General features: G+C 30.2%; 1 pseudogene; it reads right to left on the bottom strand.

The window, feature by feature from the left end:
* Window positions 1–9,193: 9,193 nt before the first annotated feature.
* Window positions 9,194–11,854, bottom strand: LOC112741681 (uncharacterized; annotated as a pseudogene).
* Between the last annotated feature and the right edge of the window lie 227 nt (window positions 11,855–12,081).

Below are 12,081 nucleotides of genomic sequence, written 5' to 3'. Positions count from 1 at the left end.
TACTCACCAAATTTAGTGGTTTAGACAAGGATAATCTCCTTACCCTCCTCCTCCAACTCCTTCTTCACAAAAAAAAAGTCTTAAATATGATTAATAGTTTGTTTATAATTATGTCAATGCTTATGTGTAAGCATATATAAAATAAATGGATAATATTATTTTTTTAATTTAGTAAGTAATTTGCCTTTTATGAGTTTATTATTATATTTATAATATCAAAAATATGAATAAATTTAAAAAAATTTGGGTACATAAATTATGACATATCCATCAATATTTACACTATACTAACAATAAACACATGGTGAGTTCAGAGCATGCTGATTCTATATAAGAGAATACAAAAATCTAGTATGTGAGAATAAACTTTAATTTAGTTCAGTGTAGAGAAGTTTATCATAATGTGTATATATATCTTTGATAATCATTGATCTCTAAATAGGTTAGTACCAGTATGTTTAAAATAAGAATTTTGCATGTTATTGTTAGTTTTAATTTAGACCGATCCAACGGTAAACGAATTAGAAATTGCTTTTCAAAGATTGTTGCTCTGCATAAAAATGAGAATTTTGTTTTCCCTCTTCTCTATCACTTTTGTAGATGTTCTCTCTTTTAGAGAAAACATAGATAAAAGAAGAGTATATAAGATGAGAGACTCATGATCTTGACACCTTAAGATTTTTAATTGAATGTGGTGTCTTCTCATCTTAAGTTCTTGCATTTGGTTTCTCTCCGAAGTCTCTCCAGTTGTCCAGAGCTATCCACAGTGGCCAAATACGTGGTATCAAGGCCGATGATTAATTAGTCTAGTGGTTAAGGAGTATTTAAAATGAGGGATGAATACTCAAATATGATAGACAATATATAAGAGAGGAAGTTAATGTGTTCAATATGGTGGCTCACATTTGAGGGAGAGATTGTATTGATTGCAAGTGTGAGGAATGAATTAGTCCCACGTTGAAAAATACATGGAGAAGTGAAGAGTATATAAGATAAGGAGCTCATTAACTTGATATATTAAGGTTTTGAATTAAATGTAGTGTCTTCTCATCTTATGTTCTTACACTTAGTTCCTTCCCGAAATTTCTCTGGTAGTCTAAAGTTTTTCATGGTGGTCCAACAGGTGGTATCAGAATATTGTGTCTTGGTACGGAAAAACCTTCTGTATAAAGTTCTCATATTATGTAGTTTAATTTCAAACATGCTAGATTTTCATAAAATTATTAAGTAATTTTTTGGACTTTATTTTTTAAATAAATATTAAAATATTTTTATTTTTAGGAGAAACCATTGTTTAAAGAATAGGATTGGGGTCATAGAGATGATTTGCCCATCTTACTTCTACTCGTCAAATTTAGTGACATGAAAATTAGTGAGTTTGGACAAGAATAATCTCCTTACCCTCCTCATCCAACTCGTTCCTAAAAAAAAAAAGCCTTAAATATGATTAATTGTTTGTTTATAATTATGTCAATGTTTATGTGTAAGAATATATAAAATAAATGGATAGTATTATTTCTCATTTAATTTAGTAAGTAAATTGACCTTCATGAGTTTATTATTATACTTATAATATCAAATATACGAATAAATTTTAAAAAAATGGATATATAAATGATCACCTATTCATCAATACCTTCACTATACTAATAATAAGCACATGGTGAGTTCAAAGCATGCTGATTCTATATAAGAGAATGAAAGAATCTAGTATGTGAGAATAAACTTTAATTTAGTTCAGTGCAAAGGAGTTTATCATAGTGTGGATCCATGTCTTTGATAACCATTGATCTCTAAATAGGTGATACCAGTGTTCTTAGATTAAGAATTTTGAATGTTATTATTAGTTATAATTCAGGTTGATCCAATGGTAAACGAATGAGAAATGGCTGTTCAAAGATTCTTGCTCTGCATAAAAATGAGAATTTTATTTTCTCTCTTCTCTCTCACTTTTGTAGTTGTTCTCTCTTTTGGAGAAAACATAGAAAAATGAAGAGTATATAAGATGAGTGATCCATTAACTTGACACCTTAAGATTTTAAATTGGATATAGTGTCTTCTCATTTTACGTTCTTGCACTTGATTTCTCTCCGAAGTTTCTCCAGTGGTGCAGAGCTCTCCACGGTGGCCCATTAAGTGGTATCAGGGCCGATTGTTAATTGATCGAGTGGTTAAGGAGTATTTAAAATGAGGGATAGATACTCAAATATGGTAGACAACATATAAGAGAGGGAGTTGATGTGTTCAATGTGGTTGCTCACATTTGAGGGAGAGATTGTTATGGTTGCAAGTGTGAGGAATGAATTAGTCCCACATTGAAAAAAACATGGAGAAGTGAAGAGTATATAAGATAAGGAACCCATTAACTTAATATCGTAAGGTTTTGAGTTAGATGTAGTATCTTCTTATCTTATGTTCTTGCATTTAGTTCTTCTCTATAGTCTCTCCGATGGTGAATCGGTCTAGTGGTAAAGCATCAGAAGTCTTCTCGCCAAAGGTGGTGCGAGTGGCGTTTTTCACATTCAAAATAACATGTAGAAGTGAAAAACAACTTTATGTTCTTGGTGGTGTCTTTTCATCTTATGTAGTTCAATTTTAGACATGCTTGATTTTCATAAAATTATTAAGTAATTTGTTGGGCTTTATTTTTTAAATAAATATTAAAATATTTTTATTTTTAGCAGAAATCATTCCTTAAAGAATAGGGTTAGGGTCATGGAGATGATCTGCCTACTACTCGCCAAATTTAATGAGATGAAAATTAGTGAATTTGGACAAGGATAATCCCTTTACCCTCATCATCCAACTCCTTCCTCACCAATAAAAATGAAAATCCTTAAATATAATTAATAGTTTGTTTATAATTATGTCAATGTTTATGTGTAAGAATATATAAAATAAATGAATAATATTATTTTTTATTTAATTTAATAAATAAGTTGCTCTTCATTCATGAATTTATTATTATACTTATAATATCAAACATATGAATAAATTTAAAAGAAATTGAGTGTAAGACTCCAAATTTTTTAAAATTAAATAATTAATTATTTATGAGTCATTATATTTATTGAGATTTTATTTTTTTTTAAAAAATTATTTAACCAAAAATAATTAAATAAAATTTTAAGATTATTAAAATTTATTTAATTATAATTTATTTTATTAATTTAAATTATTTATTAAAAATTATTTTAATAGACAAAATTTAAATTAATTTTTATAAATATTATTATTATTATTATTATTATTATTATTATTATTATTATTATTATTAAACTATTATCATTATTATTGTTATTATTATTATTATTATTATTACTATTACTTTATTATCATTAGTATATTATTATAGTTGCCGAAGCAATGAAGGAAATAATAACAGAAAAAAGAAGCCAAACGTGGCTTTTATATATATATATATATATTAACAAGACACATGTCCCTTGTTTTCATTAAATACCATCATCGTCATTAATATCACCATCATAAGCTTTATTTTCTTCTTTCTTTATCACGGAATCCAAAGAAGAAAGGAAAATCAAGAAGGCCAGAGGGAGAGGAGAATGAGAAACCATGAAATTTTTGATCTTCGGTTTTAGATTTTTTGAGTTCCATAATTTCAATAAAAAATTTAATTCGATAAAAATATTTATATCTTCCTCTTTTATATGTTAGCGTCACTTTTGTTCGGTAGAAATTGACGGTGATGTAACTCTCCTTTTCCTTGAGTTCGGTCAATTCGAGTTCTATGAGGTACAGACAATTTCTGATGTTTTCTTATTCAGCGGCTCGGTCAAAAAAGTTTTCCAGAACCGTTGTTTTGACTTCAAGCGGAAGTAGGAAATTTTATTTTAAAATTAATAGTTTTTAATTTAAGAATGCCAAAAAATTTATTGAGTAATTGTAAATAAATTGTAATTGTCTGGACTGATCGAAAAATAAGTTTAAATTAGATTTATGACTGTGAAAAATGATTGAGTTTGAAGAGTGTATTTGATTGCTTGAATTGTGGATGAAAATATGTTATATTTATATTTTGATTAAATGACATATGAATTAAGAAATTATGAAAGTGAGGAAGCTGTAAGGTGATTTCGGTTAGTATTACATGTTAAACGAATATGGTCGGAGAATTTTGTAAAGTTTAAATGAAGAAGTGAATTTCCTTTAATTTCAATAGCAAAATATTTTATTTTTTTTTAAAAAATTATTTAACCAAAAATAATTAAATAAAATTTTGTAATTATTGAAGTTTATTTAATTATAATTTATTCTATTAATCTAAATTATTTATTAAAAAGTATTTTGATAGATAAAATTTAAATTAATTTTTATAATAATAATAATAATAATAATAATAATAATAATAATTATTATTATTATTATTATTATTATTATTATTATTATTATTATTATTATTATTATTGCCGAAGCAATGAAGGAAATAGTAACAAAAAAAAAGCCAAACGTGGCTATATATATGACTGAGATAGTAAGGTATTACAACCTCTAAAAATAGAAAAAATATATAATAATAATAATAATAATAATAATAATAATAATAATAATAATAATAATAATAGGAAAAGAGATACTTAACTAGGAGCCTTGAAAAATGGGTAAAACAAAATCACAAAATAAAAAACATAACGCTCAAGAAATAGGATTACTTGCGTGCTAAAAAACCTAAAGATTATAAATCTAAATAAGCAAAAGAACGAAAAGAGAGACAAGGATAGAGTGAAACTAGCTCCTGACTCAGCCTGCAAAGCTAAGGTTGGCCGGAGAATATTTACATATATATACATAAGTATCCCGAATACCCAAAATACAGAAAAAGGACCCTAGCTCTCCTGTAATCTCTATGAGAAACAAAATAATCAACTATATTGGAGAACAAGCTAAGTACATATATACATATATAAATAAACATAAAACCCAAAATATCCCAGACTACTCCGCTTCAGGAAATCCAGACGCCTAGCGATGAGCCTCTCAACCTGCATCTGAAAACAACAACACAGTATGGGATGAGAACCGGAGGTTCTCAGCATGGTAAAGGTGCCACGCATATAATAAATAAGGTCCTGGGAATGCCAAAGGCAATCCTAGAACTTCGTCATACAATTATAAAACTTAATTTCTAAACAGAAGCCATAAATAGGAGTAGGTATACTAAATCTGCCTAAACTCACTCAATCTTAAACCTAACCTACATCAAACAATTTCACCCTTTTTCCGTTCCTCCGTCATCCATAATTCAGCAAAGACAAGCAACCAGATAAATTCATGCACAAGTAATAGGCAGATAGTGCAAGTAGCAAGTATAGCAGGTAGCAGGATATATATACATACAGTTAGGCAAACTCAGGAAATGCATAGCAATCAAAACAAACAAATGCACATGATGCATGTCTGTCTTATGGCTGATGGGGCCCATCTGTCGGTTATCCATCCAACCCGACAAATTTAAAAACCTTAGACTGTCCCCCGTCACGCATCTCCAAGAGCCTATGCATAGGTTTCACATTCAAACATCAAGTAATCGCTCAATGGGGCTATTCATACCCGAAAATTTATACGTGTCCGATCATCCTTACGACATAAGGTCAACAGAGTGTCGAAATTCAACCTGAAACACGTGGTGGCGATATATGCTTAATATGCTTAACAAGACACATGTCCTTTGTTTTCATTAAATACCATCATCATCATTAATATTACCCACCGTAAGCTTTATTTTCTTCTTTCTTTGTCACCGAATCCAAAGAAGAAAGGAAAATCAAGAAGGCCAGAGGGAGAGAGAATGAGAAACCATGAAATTTTTGATCTTCGGCCTTCGATTTTTTTAGCTCTGTAACTCCAATAAAAAATCTAATCCGATAAAAGTGTTTGTATCTTTCTCCTCTACACGTTGGCGTCACTTTTGTTCAGTAGAATTTGACTGTGGCGTAGCTCTCTTTTTCCTTGAGTTCGGCCAATTGGAGTTTTAAGAGGTACAAACAATTTCTGACGTTTTCTTCTTCAGCGGCTCGGTCAAAAAATTTCTCCAGAATTTTCGTTGTTTTGACTTCAAGCGGAGGTACAGAATTTTATTTTAAAATTAATAATTTTTAATTTAAGGATGCCAAAAAGTTTATTGAGTAATTGCAAATAAATTGTGATTGTCTGAACTGACGGAAAGATAAGCTTTAATTAGATTTATGACTGTGAAAAATGATTGAGTTTAAAGAGTATATTTGATTTTTCATTTTTTTGATTGCTTGAATTGTAGTTGAAAAGATGTTATGTTTATGCTTTGATTAAATGACATATGAATTGAGAAATTATGAAAGTGAGGAAGTCGTAAGGGTGATTTTGGTTAGTATTACATGTTAAATGAATATGGTCGGAGGGTTTTGTAAAGTTTAAATGAAGGAGCGAATTTCCTTTAGTTTCAATAGCAAAAGATTTGAAATGGGGCTAATTCTATTGAATTAGAAAGAGGCTTACTTTTAAAGGAAACGATTTGATTATTGAAAATTATTTGATATTTAGAAACGGATTGATTAATGAAAAAGATTTGATATTCGGAATGTTTGAGAAATTATTTGATTTTAGAAGAAATGCTGCATAAATTTTTATAAAACTCTGAGGCTTTGTTTAAAGCATTATTTTAAAAAAAATTCATTTAAAAATCATAATATTCGATTTTCGATTTATCAACAAAAGTATTATGTTTGAAGTTTAATCCATTGATAAAAGATTTTTGTTTTAAGTTATGATTTGAGTTCGGTTTATTAAAAAAATAAATTTTATTTTGATTAAATGTTTAAAGAAATTTAGATACTTATAAACTAAACGTTTTAAGGTTAAGATTGAGAAATGACGAAAAGTGTATTTTTATGGTGATGCTGAAGTGTGAGAGATTATGTGGTGATGTGGAGGTATGATTGAATATGTACAAGAATAGGAAAAAATAAAGAGATTATGTGGTGATGTGGAGGTATGATTGAATATGTACAAGAATAGGAAAAAATAAATTAATTCAACAGCAATCTCTAATCAAATGGAGAATAAATTACCATTTGTACCCATAAAAAATACCGACACTGACAAATGTATGCATATAAAAATAAAACGACAATTATAAACACGAAAGATGACCTCCGTGTGCCAAGTGTGCCAAGTGTACCCATCATTAGAATATTCTTGGCACACGGAAGCCATCTTCTATGGTTACAATTGTCGTTTTATTTTTATATGTGTATATTTGTCAGCATCTGTATCTTTTATAAGTATTCATCAAATGAACATCAAAAAATACTTAACGAAACCAAATAAATTTAGTAAAAACTATACATATAATTTCAATCATGGAACGGTGCATACAAATTAACTGTGATCAAAAGACACACTCAATTTTAAAGAATTTAAACTATTGCATCTATTAACCGCTAAATTATAAATCAAAAATCAATTCAGCCAAAAAAAATTCTAAGATTCACCTTTTGGTTTTTTCTAGATCAATTAAGTCACAGGTACAAGACTCAGAAGACATAAAATAATTCAATAGCAAGCTTTATTAATCACATGAACATCAAAAAATACTATATGTTCCCAAATAAATTCAGTTTTTGATAACCATACAAATAATTTGAAACATGGCACGGTGCATGAAAAGTAACTTTGATAAGAAGACACACCGATTTTTAAGAGAATTTAAACTAGTGTACCTCTTAATCGGTAATCCATAAACCAAAAATCAACTCGGCAAAAAAAAAAACGACAACAACAACATTCAACTACTGATTTTTTCTTAATCAACAAAATTAAAGGTCCAAGAATAATAACATATAGAGAGATTCAATAGCAACATCTATTAATCATATTTACATCAAGGAACACCTAACGTAACAAAAAAAAATCCAGTCCGTTAGAACCATACATATAAGGTGAATCATAGAACGGTGCATGAAAGTTAACTTTGATCGAAAGACACATCCGAAATAGTTAATGAAATTATAACTACTATTTCTTACTCAGCACTCTGAAACATCATTCCCTATTTACAGGAATAACAAATAGTTATTTTTCAAATTCAATTATACATTGACCATACTCAAGCCCATTATACATTGACCATATTCAAGCCCAATTTAGATCCGAAAAGATAAACACAAACGAACTAATAATCCTATTTTTATCCCATAGTTCTGAATTCTCTTATCTACTATGATTACTATGGATACAACAGCTCTCTAACAAAGCATAATGAACCAATATCATACAAAAATTAAGTTCAACTCATATATCAATCCCGCTAACATTACTTAAAAGTAACATCTACAAATTAAAAAAATCATCTTGTATGAATGCCAAACCCTATAACATGCATCCAAAACAGATAAGCAACAACCTCTGTTTATTAAAACCGTAAATTACTATTAACCTGTTATCGCAGCGACGACGATGGAGGAGGAAGACCCTGTGCGACGCGTTTCGGAGGTGATGCTTGGTGCGGCGCTGGCTAGGGCTGGTCAAGAAGAACAAAAGAAGTGGGATGGTGGTGCTTCGACGAGGCAGGGAGACATCCACCACCACGTGCGTAGAGGCAGAGCAACACAAGGTGCCGTCGGGTGGTACCTCGGAGAAGTGGATGCGTCTTCAATGGAGCGCCGGCGGTGACATGCAGCCTTAGTGGCGGCGCTGAGTTGATTTTCGAAAGCCACGCGGTTGGTCGCCGATGGACGCGCCGACGCTGCTGACCAGGGTTGACGCCGGTGACGGAAGAAGAGTCCAAAGACATGGGTTCGGTGAGGCTGCAACAGGGTCTTGGTCGATGAGACTGAACGGTGAAAATTAGTGTAAATTAGGTTTATTATAATAATTGAGAGAATTAGGTTTAACCTTAGATAATTGAGAATGTAGCTTTTTTAATGAAATGAGCTTTAGAGTCCAACTTAATAGAAATTGACAGAAATTGATTGGACCCTCTTGATTACCTAACGAAATTGTTAAATAAAACTTTGATATCCTTAAATTGCAGCATTTTTACTTGAGTCTAAAAATAGATTATGACTCTGGTAATATTATCGATAACAAACCCATTTAAATTTCTGTGCAACTAAAGACAGCCCTGGTCCAAATTGTGACATTAAAAGTTGCCAAATCCCAAATCAATCATATCTAATTCCGAATCCAAAGAAAAAAAAAAAAACAGAAGCATATTTACTTACATGATTGAATGAATGTTATACACGATAGTTTTGCGCTGACTTGGGAAAGCAATGTTTCCCAAAACATACACTTAATATTTTACAGAATATTATAGCTTTTGTTGAAGGGAGTAGGAAACACAGAAAGTAACAATTGATGACCCTGAGTCTGAGCACTATCTCTAATTGATGTGGGGTTCTCTCGGGGAACCGCGGCCAAGTGTCGTTGGTGCGGCGACTGCGGCGGAGAAGAGTAGAATGCAGAGGCCTCAAGAACCTCTCTTCTAACATTTGCTATCTCCTCACACAATCTTTGTGCTCTAAGTGCTGTTAAATATAAACCAGCTTCAAGGAACACTGTGGTTAATGCAAAAACACCAGCAGCAGAAAAAATGCCTTCTCTAACCGTATAACAATCCGTTCTTGCCTTTGACCATTTATTTAGGTGCCCTGATTCTACACTTAGTCCTGCTAGTAACAGAATTTCACCTACTGCAAAACAAAGCCTGCAAAATACTTTAAACTTTAATTTCTGTGGAATTTCATGAATTCTTATGAATTTCGATCATATCAGATACATATAACATTCAATTTCAATTTTTTCCCTCTTAGTCAAAGTAAAATTTCTATATAAACTTTCGGATATTGTTTGTCAAAAATGTTAGGTATATATTAAAAATCAGTTATTAAATTAGTCATCATATATTTGTGTATAAATATATGTATTATTTTATTTATTTTTAATGTGTATTTTATATTTCAACATGTGCTTTATATAATTTGTTAATTTGGTGACTGAATTTTTGAGTATAGGTAGTATAGTAATATAGTTGAATATTTATAATATTTGTAACCAACATTTTTCTAGAAAAAAAATATAGAAGCATCTTATTGACGATAATTATAACTCTAGTATTGACAATGTACCAAAAATAGTTTATAAAATTGGAGCATGTAGTAATGTGTTATTAGTGGACATGGGTGTCATAATCAGAATCATTAACTAGTTGTTAGGACTGATTTGTTTTTGGAAAAAAATATAGAAGCAAGATTCCCTATGGGCCACTGGTAAATGAGAATTGAAAGTAGTTTAGAAGTAGTTGTATAATTTTTTTTAAAAAAATGTTATCTGTACACTAAAATTAATTATCAATTTCAGTCGTTATATAAATACATATATTATTTAATTTATTTTTAATATATTTTATATTTTAACATATATTATATACTAATGTTTAATTTTTATGATTAATTTTAGTGTATACGTAGCATAGATTTTTTTGTCTTAGTTTAAATTAAAGACCATTTGAGTTGTAAAGCTAACCCTAGTGGTTCTTTCCAAATATAAAAAGTCTAAAGAATTAGCCTATTAGAAAAATTAAATAATGTGCGACTAAAATAAGACTTCAAATGATTGGACAATCAAATAATTAATTTGACCCAAATGACACATATTTAGTTGTATTAATTAACCAACGCTAGTAGTCGGCTAAACTCCTAAAGAATTTTAATTTGGACAAAGCTAATAACTTTATAGTTATAACATTGACATGAAATAGATGATTAATAATAAGTTACCAAGTTGTTAAGAAGAAAAATGCAGCTTGCCATGTAAGGGATTTAGCAGAAGCAGAATCAGGATCCCATGTAAGCAAAGCAGGTGATGATTTTGTTACTGCTATTAACATGTATGTGTGCTCCATTAACATGGCTATTGCTAGTCCAACAAAAGCACTTGTTGCACATAACAATGGCACTTTCCCACTCCCACTATACACACATTCAGATTTTCCATCCTTTCCTTCTCTTCTGGGTTCATCCATGTCACCTGCCACATCATCATCACCTCATTTACCAAACTCAAAATTCTAATATATTAAGGTGGAAACTCAGGTGCAGTCGACTTTACATGAAGTTGATAATTCAGAGCCGCTAGATGATTTGACTGATTTGACTAAATTTTCATTTAACGACTTTCAGCTATCAACTTCACGTACCATATATTAAACCTATGATCATAATATGTGAGTATAATTACACAAAATAAGATATTTATCTAATGTTATATCTTGATATAAAATCTTAATACAATGAGTATATATAAGCATTAAACCGAATATTATTTAGGACATTTTTAACTATTGTGGGATTAATTTATTATTATGGTTCGAAATATAAAACTTAAGAGCATATTTTATCTGTTTTAAAATAACTGTCATTTTTTTTTGAGTTCATTGTCTAGATACGTTAATTTTTTTGATAAAATCTAAGATGAAAAGGAAAGTTATTTTAAACAGAAAAAAGATCATGTAGAGGAATATGATGCAGCAAATAGCATAAATAAATGAAGTAAAAGTTAAAAGAAATTGAACCTGAGAACGTGTGGCTTCTGCAATGAGACACAAGATGAAACACAAGAGGCCTAATAAGATTGTGAGAACCATAAGAAATGCACCAGTTTTGCTACTCAAATCTGTTCTGCTTCTTCTTGGTTCAAGGTCTGCATGTGTCACTGCCATTCTCCTTGCCATTTTTTCTTCTCAAAACAAGAGGAAAGAAGCAAAGGTTTTTTAAGAAGAAGGATGAGGAAAGGAGTTGTAGAATTGCTTGGAGCAAAGGTTGCTTAAAGGGTCAAATTAAAGATTCCAACTTTGTAGGATTTAATATAAGTAGCATAGCAAAAGCATTCCCCCTTCCACAAGGGTCAATTTTTTTTAGTTTCTATCTTCCGGTCCGCAGGTCAAGAGATAATTGGTGGCGGATTTTTATTTCATTTAAGAGTCTATTGCTGGTCAATGAATTATTATATGCACAAGGTGATATTCGAATCTCAACACTTATTTAATCAGACTAATGAGTTAACTATTAGACCGACTACATT

This window comes from Arachis hypogaea, chromosome 14 (genome assembly GCF_003086295.3).
Source record: "Arachis hypogaea cultivar Tifrunner chromosome 14, arahy.Tifrunner.gnm2.J5K5, whole genome shotgun sequence".
Taxonomy (NCBI): domain Eukaryota; kingdom Viridiplantae; phylum Streptophyta; class Magnoliopsida; order Fabales; family Fabaceae; genus Arachis; species Arachis hypogaea.
Note: the sequence above shows the minus strand (reverse complement) of the source record. Positions and strands in the feature narration are given on the sequence as shown.